The sequence below is a fragment of the Narcine bancroftii genome, chromosome 8 (genome assembly GCF_036971445.1).
Source record: "Narcine bancroftii isolate sNarBan1 chromosome 8, sNarBan1.hap1, whole genome shotgun sequence".
Lineage (NCBI taxonomy): Eukaryota > Metazoa > Chordata > Chondrichthyes > Torpediniformes > Narcinidae > Narcine > Narcine bancroftii.
This window is the reverse complement of record NC_091476.1, coordinates 134756121-134769147: the sequence shown is the minus strand read 5'-3', so window position 1 is coordinate 134769147 and position 13027 is coordinate 134756121.

The window sequence follows — 13027 nt, the reverse complement described above, 5'->3', positions numbered from 1 at the left end:
GACAAGAAATTATCCCATTTCTCCGACAATCCTTGCTGGTTGCATTGTCTGACCTTGTCAGGAACTAGCTCATCTTTGGAGTAAGCACATTTAAGCATTGCCCCTTTTAATTATAAAGTCACATTTGTGATCTTCAGAACAAGTCTCTGACCCCACTGCTAAATTCACATGTGGTTTAAGTAAAGCAAACAATTCCAAGCAGCAACATATGCATGTACCTTTCACAATTTTAACCAACATAATCAGATCATTACTTCAATGCTGACTGGTTTACAGTTTGGTCCATTTATGATACAGATATTAGTGAAGCATTTCCAAAATCAGGTCATTTACCATGGATGAGTTGGATTGAGGAGTTTATTTCTGAGCTGTATAACTACGATTCTACTTCTCTCAGCAATTTAGGGAGTATTCCATCTGAACCATTTGGTTTATCCACACAAGGCACAGTTGACCTTTCTAATCAATTCTTAGCCCATCCAGAATTTCAACTGCATCTCTCTTTGTTGAAAAAATATAAATTATTTGCATATATATTTATTTTGGGTCACTACATTTGTGTAGGGTGTACAGTGTGTCTATGTGTGCACACTATGGTCCGGAGATAAGCTCTTCCATTGAGTTACAATTAGATGACAATAAACTTGAACTTGAATGTGAACATTTTTCCTTTGGAGTTGAGTACTTATTTAGAACTTCACCCAAGCCCTCTACCTCCCATTAATAAACATCCTTTTTACTCTCTGATTGGCCCCAACTCTCCTCTGGCAACTTTAAGCCTACACAAGTGCTTTCAGAATAATTTGGGTTCAGTTTCCTGTTTGCTGTGTGCTTTTTTTCCTTCATCTCTATTTTCTTTTTATTTCCTATTTAAATTTGCTTTAAGAACATTCTAATGTTCAGATTTATTGTCAGATTACAGACATGACATCATATACAATCCTAAGATTCTTTTTCCTGCAGGCCAGGCAGAATTTCTACTTATTGGTAGTACAAAAGAACTATGCTCGAGAAAAAAAAATCAGTAAAAAAACAAGCAAAGAGAGAAATGTAAACAAGAAGGAAGTGCAAACAAACTTTGCAATACAGAGAATAAATATTCAATAATTAATAATGAGCAAAGTAAGAGTCCTTAAATGATTCTTTGAGTTTGTTGTTGAGGAGTCTGATGGTGGAGGGGTTCCTGATCCTGGTGGTGTGAGTCTTGTGGCACCTAGACCTCTTTCCTGATGGCAGCAACGAGAACAGAGCATGTCTTGGGTGATGTGCATTCTTGATGATTGCTGCTGTTTTCCAACGGCAGTGTTCCATTTAGATTTTCTTGATGATGGGAAAAGTTTTGCCTGTGACGTACAGGGTTGTGTTCACTACCTTTTGTAGGACTTTCCACTCAGAGATATTGGTGCCCCCATACCAGGCCACGATTCAGCCAGTCAGCACACTTTCCACTACACGTCTGTCGAAATTGTCAAGATTTTCTATGTCATACCAAACTTAAGTAAACCCCTGAGCAAGTTATGGTGCTGACATGCTTTCTTCATGAAGAAATTAATGTGTGGATCCAGGAAAGCTCCACTGAACTAGTGACATGCAGGAATTTAATTTGCTCACCCTCTCCATCTCTGATCCTCCATGGATCACTGAATCATACACCTCATGTATTCCCCTTCTGAAGTCCACAATCATCTCCTTGGTTTTAGTGATATGGAGTGCAAGGTTGTGGTTGGTGTATTATTCAGTCAAGTTTTCAATCTCCCCTTGTATGCTGACTCATTGCCCCTTGTTCTTCACCCCACTACCGTGATATCATCAATAAATTTGTAGATGGTGTGTTGTTGTTCCAATCCACAGAGTCATAGGTGTAACCTGAGTAGAGTAAGGGGCAAGGAACACAGCCCTGTGGTGCTCTGGTACTGATGGAGATTGTGGAGATGTTCTTTACTTATTGTGGTCTGGAAGTAAGGAAATCCAGGCTCCAATTACTCAATGGGTTACTGAGGCCCAGGATTTTGAGTTTGCTGATCAGTTTTGAGGGGATGATGATGTTGAATGCCAAACCAGAGTCAATAAAGGTCATCCCTAGGTCTTACCAATCTTGCTCCTTAACTAAGGAAATTAGCATAATTTTGATGTAATGTCCAATGTTTATTAAAAACAATGAGTAATTAGTAAAAAGGTAAAGAGTTTATGATGTCAAGCTTACTTGGGAGAGGTCCTAGAAGTAAATAGATGAGAGAGCTGACTTATCAAATTGTTGTGGATAAATGTATACTTGTATTATCCAAGAATATTTCTGACCTTTAAGTCATGATGAAATTATGAAGTGGAAATTAAAAATAGATGCAACATGTCATGAGAGCTCTAATCTGAAAAGTTTTGAGGCAAAAATACCTCCATAAAAGGGTCGTTCAAGCAAGAATTTCTTTTCAATATTCTGGAATTGTTGCATGAATTTCATATTTATGGCAGGACCCCTTGATAAGAAACAGCCATTCATCTGCTCAACATCCACATTTCTTATTATTTATGACTGTTCCACAGATTGAGGTTGACACATTTTTTTAAAAAATAAAGATTCCTGGATGATTCCCAATTTATTTTGGATAATGGAAAATGATGATCCAAGAAGTAATGTGAGGGATTCTTCACAGTAATTATGGATTGGTGACAGCACAGGACTCCTATGGTCATTGAGACTACACCTGCTTCAGTCATACCCACTCACTCTCATCCCATATCCCAATCACCTCTTCCTTAAAGATAATTGTCCAGATCCTTTTTGAACTCAGAAATTGAATCTGCATCCCCTTCTAACCCTGGAAATGCTTTACAGACATGAACCAACAGCTGCGTAAATAAAAGTCTTTGTCAACCTCCATTTTATCTCCATCAGTTCTTGCCCCCTCTACCAATGGGAAAGATTCCACTCTTTCCATTCTATTAATGCCCTTATCAGATCCCCTTGTAAACTCCAAGGTGAATAATACCAGTATCTCTAGTCTATACTATTGGGTGGTCCATGTCTGACAGGTCCCCATGAAAATATAACAACATTATTCTGCAAAAAGGGCCCAGTCATTGTGTGGCTGAAAATGACCAGACCAATGCCAGGCAGATACCTGCGTAAAGGCAGCTGGAGTGAGAGTCTTATAGAACAGATGTGCACCAGAACAGGCACTTCAGCCTGCTGTCTATGTCAACAATAATGCCAAATTAAACTAATCTCATATGCCTGCACATAGTTCATATCCCTATATTTCCTACCTACACATGTGTCTGTGTACATGCTTCTTAACCATTGCTATCATATCTGCTCCACTACTTCTCCTGGCAACCCATTCCATAAGACTATAAGATATAGGAGCAGAAGTAGGCTATTCAGCTCATCATTCGATCATAAGTGGATCCATTCTTCCACTCTGTCCCACTTTCCATAACTTTTGATACCCTGACTCATCAGATAACTATCAATCTCTGCCTTAAATACATCCACCACAGCCACTTATGGCAGCAATTCTAGATGTTCACCACTTACTTCCCAAATCAATTTCTCTGCATTTCTGTTTTAAATGGGCGCGTTTCAATCCTGAAGTTGTGCCCTCTTGTCCTGGACTCCCCTACCATGGGAAACAACTTTGCCAAGCAGCTACCATTCTCAGACTTGCCTCAAATCTTCATTAACATCTAGATAAACCTGTGCCCTCTTCTATTAAAGTTCCTTCCTCAAAGCCACCAAAATCCCAATTAAACCCAGAACAGGGCTCTCATGCCTTGCTCAGTTCAAATTAATCTTTCTAAATGTAACTAGCTTCTGAAACTATGGAGAAACTTAAGAGGGACCAGAGGACTAACTTTTCCCCTTAGAGGGTGGTCCATGCCTGGAATGAGTTGCCAAAGGGACTGTAAAAGCAGGATGATTAAAAGACATTCGGACAGATATTTAGATAAGAAGGGTTTAGTGGGAGATGGACCCAGTTCAGGCAAATGGGATCAACCCAGAATGTAACCTGGATAAGTTAGGCCGAGGGGCCTGTTCCATGTTGTCTGGCCGTTAGAACTCCAATTCCACTTTCCTGGGCAACTAATGAATTTTTTTTATCTTTTTATTTATTTATTTATGTTTAAACTGCATGGTCTAGATCAATTTCTGGTAACTCCATTTTATTGATTGTATCTGAACGGATCAGTTGCCGAGTCATGAGAGAGATGAAGCAGAGAAACAGGCCCCTGTTCTGTCCTGAGGTTATCGATCAGTAGCATTAGCTCACCTCATTGATACCAGCAGGTTTGCTGACTTCATTCCTCTGCACCAGCTGCCACTTGTCTTTCACAGCTTTTACATGTACCACTTATTAACCTATCACTCAAATAGCTTTGTAAAAAAATGTAAACCATGATGATCCAGGTCTTACCCCTTATCAAGGATATTCAGATATTCTTTGTTCTGCCCACACTGCCCTCACTTAGTAGTTTAAAACTCATAGTCACACTTTCTCAGATCCATTAAAGGTTCTTCATCCTAAAAAAAAATTAACGGCTTCTCTTTCCACAGATGCTTCCTGACCTGTTGTGTATTTCACCAATTTTGTTTTCATTTCAAGGTTGTTTATAAACAGCGCAATGCTGTTACAGCAATTGGGATCATGGCTCGAATTTGGGGCTGTCTGTAAGGAGTTTGAATGCTCTCCCCCTATCTGTGGGGGTCTCCTCAGGGTGCTCTGTTTTTACCCCACCTTCCAAAACATGAGAGTTGTAGGTCAATTGGGTGTAAGTGGGCAGCATGGACTCATGAGCCAAAAGGGCTTGTACTGCATGTCTAAATTTAACATTTAAAAATGAATAAAAATCTGGATTATAAATTTCAAAAAATGGAGATTACAGACAATTGATAGGTTTCCTAGCATCTTTGTAAACTAGTGGGAAATTGTCAGCATCTGTATCCAGTATTTATGCTCAAACAGTATAAACGGAGCTCCTCAACTCTGCTGAGAGCCCCATTAACTGCAAGTACACTTTATTCAAAAAAACAGAAAAGAATTGTTCCAAGTTTATCAAATACTTGTAGGAAAGATTAGAATTTATCACCCACCTTCAATTAAAAAAACACATAACATTAATTGGAATGATCCTAGTTAAATGGGACAACAAATTTTTTTCCAAAAGGTTTGTTTCCATTAAAAAATGGGGGATTATGATCACCAGATATAAAAGCAGAAGTAGGCCCATCGAGTCTGCTCCACCATTCTAATCATGAGCTGATTCATCGACCACTCACCCCCATTCCCTGGTTTTCTCACCGCAACCTTTGATGCCCTGACTAATCATATATCTGTCAATCTCTGCCTTAAACACACCTAATGACAGCTTCCACAGCTGCCTGTGGCAACAAGATCCACAGACTCATGACCCTCTGACTAAAGACATTTTCCCTCATCTGTTTTAAATTGATGCCCTTTTATCCTGAAATTATGCCCTTTTGTCTTATAATCTTAGACAATGGGAAATATCCTTGCGAACAGGGGAATATATAATGGGGAATAAGGAAATGGGAGACCAAATAAATTCTTACTTTAGTTCTGTTTTTACAAGAGAGGTTACAAATAACCTCCCAAGGATGTTGGGAAACGTAGAGACTAATGCAAGGGAGGAACTGAAAGAAATCAGCATCTCTAAGGACATGGTCTTGGGGAAATTGATGGGATTGAAGGCAGATAAATCCCAAGGGCCTGATAATCTACATCCTAGGGTACTTAAGGAAGTGGCCATTCAGATAGCAGATGCTTTAAGAATTATTTTCCAGAACTCGATAGACTCAGGATCAGTACCCATGGATTGGAGGGTAGCTAATGTTACCCCACTATTTAAAAAGGGGGTAGAGAAAAAGCGGGGAATTATAGGCCGGTGAGCCTTACATCAGTAGTGGGCAAAATGATGGAATCCATTATTAAGGATGTAATAGTGGAGCATGTGACTAGCAGAGAAGGGATCGGACATGGATTTACGAAAGGTAAATCGTGCTTGACAAATCTATTGCAATTCTTTGAGATGGTGACAGGTAAAATAGATGGGGGAGAGCCAGTGGGTGTGGTGTACCTGGACTTCCAAAAGGCCTTCGATAAGGTCCCGCATAAACGACTGGCTTCCAAAATCAAGGCTCATGGGATTGGAGGCAAAGTATTGATGTGGATCGAGAACTGGCTGGCAGGTAGAAGACAGAGAGTTGGGATAAATGGCTCGTTTTCTGAGTGGCAGGCGGTGACCAGTGGGGTGCCACAGGGATCTGTACTGGGACCCCAGCTGTTCACAATTTACATTAATGATCTGGATGAGGGGATTTGATGCAATATCTCCAAATTTGCAGATGACACTAAGCTAGGAGGGGTTGTGTGCACCTAAGAGGGGGTCAGGAAGCTCCAGTGTGATTTGGATAAATTGAGGGACTGGGCAGATACATGGCAAATGCACTACAATGTGGATAAATGTGAGGTTATCCACTTTGGTAATACAAACCGGAGGGCAGATTACTATTTGAATGGCAATAGATTAAGAGATGGGGATGTGCAGAGAGACCTAGGGGTACTTGTACACCAGTCTCTGAAGGCGAGCATGCAGGTACAGCAGGCAGTTAAAAAGGCAAATGGTATGTTGGCCTTCATATCAAGAGGGTTTGAGTATAGGAACAAGGATACCTTACTGCAGCTGTACAGGGTCTTGGTGAGACCACACCTGGAGTATTGTGTGCAGTTTTGGTCACCTTATCTAAGGAAGGATGTTCTTGCAATGGAAGGAGTGCAGAGGCGATTCACCAGGCTGATACCTGGAATGGCAGGAATAACTTATGAGGAAAGATTGCGCAAATTGGGATTGTACTCGCTGGAGTTTAGAAGATTGAGAGGGGATCTCATAGAGACATATAAAATTCTGGCAGGACTGGACAGAGTGGATGCAGATGGGATGTTTCCAATGATGGGAAAATCCAGAACCCGGGGCCATGGTTTGAGGATAATAGGCAAACCATTTAGGACCGAGATGAGGAGGAATTTCTTTACCCAGAGGGTGGTGAATCTGTGGAATTCATTGCCACAGAGGGCAGTAGAGGCAGGTTCATTAAAATATATTTAAGAGGGAATTAGATCTATTTCTTCAATATAAGGGTATTAAAGGTTACGGAGAGAAGGCGGGGATGGGGTACTGAACTTTAAGATCAGCCATGATCTTGTTGAATGGCGGAGCAGGCTCGAAGGGTCGAATGACCTACTCCTGCTCCTATCTTCTATATTTCTATGTTTCTATATCTAGTCATGCTAGTATCCTTCCTGTAATTCCATGGGCTCTCATCTTGTTTATCAGCTTTATGTATGGCCTTATGAAAGTACAAATACACAACATCCACAGCATTTCCTCTGTCCATCCTACTTGTGGTCTCCTCAAAAAACTTGCAATAGGTTTGTCAAGCCTGATTTTCCTTTAAGGAATCTATGCTGATTTGGGATTATCTTTCCATGCTCCTCCAGGTATTCTATAACCTCATCCTTGACAATTGACTCTAACAGCTTTCCAATCTCTGACATCAGGCTAATAGGTCTACAACAGTGGTTCTCAACCTTTTTTGCCCTAGGCCCCATTATGATTTTTCAAAAAAATGTACACCCCATCATGAGTGGAAAAAGTTATGTATTCAAAAGAAGTTTTCATTAAATCATTAACTGTAAGTGTATTTCAATCCAATTAATGTCTGGAATGCATATTTCATATTCAACTACTACAATATGTCAACCATCTCAAACACACAATTGTCGTCACTTCAGTGGGAACCTTGCCCCTGTTGGCTCCAGATTTTTATGATTTAAGGGACTAATTTTGTTAGTTTTAACCTTAAATCTTCATGTTTTGTAATTTCTACATTCCTCTTAGATTGTAGCTAATCACTGACAGCCACTGAAGCCACATTCTACTAAATAAGACAATGGAAAATGTATCAATAGTTCCTTTGCTAAAGTAATGGAGTTTGGGTATTTCTTTTCAATCTCGTTACACAACTACATGGTTCCTTTCACTTTGAACAGAGTTTTCACATATTCATCATGTTGCAACTCAGTTAACTCCTCTTGATATTGCACTGGATAAGTCCACCAGCAATGGCCGAGTTAATCAAGAGGGAAAATCCATTGCCTTTAAATCACAAAATTTATCGTTGAAGTCAGTAACCAACATTTTCAAATGGTTGACAATGATGTTTGTAGCAGCATTAGTTACCTCACACTTATTCAACCAGTAGAATGAACTGAAATTTTTTGCAGAAATATTCTTTTGGTATAATTCCAGAAGTGCCATGAATCCAAATATCTTTGTTTTTGCATCAACGAGCATTATATTTGCGACTTGGAGTTGCTTGTTCAATGTACTTAGTTTCTCAAAAATGTCCATCAAGTAACTCAGGTAAGCTTTGTCATCTGTTGTTAGCAAGAGCTTCATTTCAAGTTTGTCCTTCAAAAACTCGCTGAGGAGATCAAACAGTTCCATAAACTTTTTGAAGCAGTTCCCCTTTGACAACCACCTTACTTCAGTGTGAAGCAATAATCTCACATGTTCTGTATTTTTATGTACACAAAACTGTTTAAACAGATGTTCACATTTGATGGCATTGATACTGCATTCTGTGACCGAATATATCTCAGGGAAAATTTCTTGGCAACTAAGTTTTCTTGGTGGATAACACAATGTACAACCAACATATTTGGATTTGCATGCTTCATTAATTTTAAACACCCATTTTTTTAACCCATCATAGCAGGTGCACCATCTGCAGCACAAGATACAATGTTTCCTTTTGGCATTTCATTTTCATCCAAATAATTTTTGAGCTTGCTGTAGATAACAACTGGAGTAGTGATTGTTTCTAATGATTCACAAAATATCTCTTCTTGACATTCTTCCTGATCAATATATCTCACATATGCCAATAACAGAGCCTCACTGTCCCGTACAGTAGATTCATCCAGTTGTTTTGAGAACTTCCATGATTTCAACTTCTCAATAGGCTATTTTTCAACATCTTGACCCATGTCATCTATTCTGTTGCAGGCAGTACTGTTACTCAGTGACATTGCTCTGACATCTTTGTCGTCCTTTTGCAAAACTGTTTAGAGAAACAATGATATTGTAGATTTAATCAGTTCCTCCCTGATCGTGTGATTCTTCCCATGTTTTGCATCAGCAAAGAAATTTCATAACTACCTTCAAGGGTACGGTTCAGAACTGTAGTTTGTGCAGCAAATAATAAAGTGGATTTTGATCTATTTTCAAACTCCTCATTCAGTGATTTAAAATATTCCAATTTTGAATTGACATGGTCAGGATGTTTTACCCTCAAATGAGCTTCAAGACGGCCTGCTTTGATTGATTTATTTGTCAAAATCTGTTGGTTTAATAAGCAAAAAGGTGCATGTTCATTGTGTACAGCAGGTATAAACCCAAACTTAAAGAACTCCACTAAATATTGACAAACCTTTTGCTTGCTTGGATCTGCTCATTTTGAATATACAACAGCGCAAGCTCCCTAAAACAGATTAATCAATATTTTATTATATCTTAGAATTGAAAAATGTAATAAGTTGAATGATCGAATCAAAGGAAGAATACTGACCCTGAAAAACATTTTTTAAAAACACTAGCGCGGTTTCTGAACCTGGGGTAGACTACATCCCCCCACCCCCCCATCAAAACACTTTTTCTTCTTTGGCTTGGCTTCGCGGACGAAGATTTATGGAGGGGGTAAAAAAAGTCCACGTCAGCTGCAGGCTCGTTTGTGGCTGACCAGTCCGATGCGGGACAGGCAGACACGATTGCAGCGGTTGCAAGGGAAAATTGGTTGGTTGGGGTTGGGTGTTGGGTTTTCCTCCTTTGCCTTTTGTCAGTGAGGTGGGCTCTGCGTGCGGTCTAGTGCACAAAGATACATACAAATACAGGTTTCACTCACTACTGAACTAAAAAAGTAAAGGGGTATGGACGGATTCATGATTGTTGAGATAATTTGGAATTCTCGTCATCGCCAATGAGATAATTTGGAATGGATGATAATAAGATCGGTCAGAAAAAATATAATGATAACAGTTAAAATAAGAGAAAGAACAGAAACATCAGAAGAGGAAATAAACGTAATGAAAATAAGAACAAAGTGATTTTATTGGAAGTTACCACAATTCTGTCGTACTGACAGTGTTTCCAAATCACATCTTTCACACCAACATAATGAGTCTATTTCTTCAAACCAACATTTTAGTTATTTCCCAAAATATTCCTACGCCCCACTAAAATATTCTTAAGCCCCATATCCCTCTTGAGTATCTATAATTTCCTTTCTACTGCCTCACTCCCTTGTTAAACAGTGGAGTGACATTTGTGATCCTCCAGTCCACAGGAACCATGCCAGATTCCATTGATTCCTGGAAGATTACCACCAACTATCTCCAAGGGTACATTCCATCCAGTCCAGGAGACTTGTATATGTTCAGACCAATTACCTTCCCAAGTATCTTCTCTCTTGTGATCTGGACTACACTCGCTTCCCTTGTGAGAGATCACTTCAAGCTGAACATAAAGCAAGTTGGAAAAACATAAAATGAACTTTGACTGAATTTAGTATGTTTCATTGCATAATGATGGTGATACATTGCATGAGTTCAACTGACCTAAAAATATTTTGTTGATGATTTTTGTTTGTATTCAACATCTGATGCTTCTCATCATAAAGTCCAACAAGAGTCAGCCAGCATTGATAGATTCCAGTTGCTCTGATACCATTTTTCCATGGTCGCAATATTTTGGTGAGACCTTTCATCATGTTCGTCACCGACTTCACCAAGATCAGCAGGGAAGAAGTCCAAGTGTGAATGCAGAAAATGAATTTTCAATGACACGTTGTACTTTATGGTTTTGTATGCTTGAAGTAGACTTAAAATATGACAGAAAGGGGGGGGGGGGTGGGGGAAAAAAAAATGAAAATTTTAAGGTGATTTTCATGATCAGCAGCTCAAAACCGATAAAATACACCCAAAAATGTCTCGGAAGCAAAATCTCTGTTGTCCAGTGTTATCAGCAAGGTTTAATCCAAAATGTATTATTATCCACATGAATCAATCAATGGAACAAGTAGAATTGGCAGTAATTCACAAAAGTAGTCTCATGAAAAATTATAATTTATGGTCTGTTGTTAACTAGGGCATCTTGGAACTAAAATGAAAAATAGACCATATTTGACTGAGGTGATGTTATATATTGCTCATATCAATACTGATCACGTTCAGTATCACTGCTTCTCTAAGCTATCAGCAACCATCACTTAGACAAATGCCCATCTGTAGTTCATTGAGATCATAGTAGGGATTTCAGTAGAATAAGATCCAATTGTCATCCAAACTTCCAGCTGTTGATATTCCTTCCTCCATTAATTTACTGCTGTTACATGAAGTAGGTTAATCCCCGTCGGACTGACTATTGCACACCCATGTTAAGCTGATGTTGCCAACTCAACTTTCTCAGCTAGCAGAAAGAGGAAATATATTTATGGGCCTGGATATTACAAACTTACAGTTACTAACAAGAAAATCAGATTGAAAGTTTGAACTACCATGCGTACATGATTGAGCATGAGAATGAGGTGTGTTTCTCCTCCAGACACTTGGGGACACCAAGGTCCATTTGAAAAGAAAGGGCATGTGGATGTGGGTGGGATTTCCACAACCTGATGCCCTTGATTATTGCCAACTAACCACTTTCACAATGTTATATCCTGGACCAAATGGATCCCAGTTTCATCATCTGTTTTAACATGGTACCATGACCTTTTCAGATCCTCCGACGCACTCAGTGCCCAGACTGAAGTTTCATGGCCATCATCCCCCTTCACACCAAATTACAAATGTACATGATCGTTGAACTGCCCAGGTTGTGAAATCTGAAGTGCCCCTCACCTGCTCCTCCTTCAAGGTCAACTCTGTGGTGATAGGTTTCCTCTATTGTTATAGTTATCATTGTCATTTATATATATGGAGCTGCCCCGCCCACGGATGACTCATACCTTATGACTCCTCCCCAATGGTCCTAGGCCATAAAGGTCATACCACCTTTCCCTTGCTGCCATTCCTACCCTGGGATCCAGGCCAGCAAGGTTCTTCAATATATTAAAGCCTATCATTTCCTCAGCTGGTCTCTGTGGTTATGGGCAGTGCCCTACAATCTCAAACTACATCTTTCACTGACCTTTAACCTTCTGCCCCAATGACTTCCATTGTGGCTTGCTGTCATATTTAATGCCAGTGCATCTTTGAAGCGATGCCACAAACCCATGGGCACTTAGTCTGATCAGGGTACGATGATTTGTAGAAGATGCTTGGTGAAAGAAGAATCTTGACATCCAGCTACCTTCACTCATGCCTACCTGATCCTGGTCTTGTCAGTGTGGATCACAGCTTCTTGTTCAACTGCATTCAGCTCACAACTTGCCACTCCTACAGTGGCACCTTCTACTCGGTATACACCATGACTGTGTGACTAGGCACAATTCAAATGCCGTCTACAAATTTGCCAATGGCACCACGGTAATTGTCAGATGATTGGTAATTGGCAGGTAATTGGTAAATGGCAATGATGAACCATACAAGAGGGAGTGGATCACCTGGTAGAGTTGTGCCACAACAACAACCTCACACTCAGCATTAGCAAAACTAAGGAACTGATTGTGAATTTTAGGAGAGGGAAATCAGGAGAACACAAATCAGTTCTCATCGAGGGGTCAGGAATGGAAAGGGTTAAGAACTTCAAATTCCTGGGTGTCAACATCTCCTAGGGCTTCTAGGCCAATGCAATCTTGAAGAAGCTTTTCCAGGGGCCATACTTTGTGATGAGTTTGAGGAGATTTGGTAGGTCATGAAAGTCTCTTGCAAATGGAGACCATTTTGACTGGTTGCATCACTGTTTGGAATGAAGGCACTAATCCACAGGATAAAGGAGAAAAAAAAAACTACTC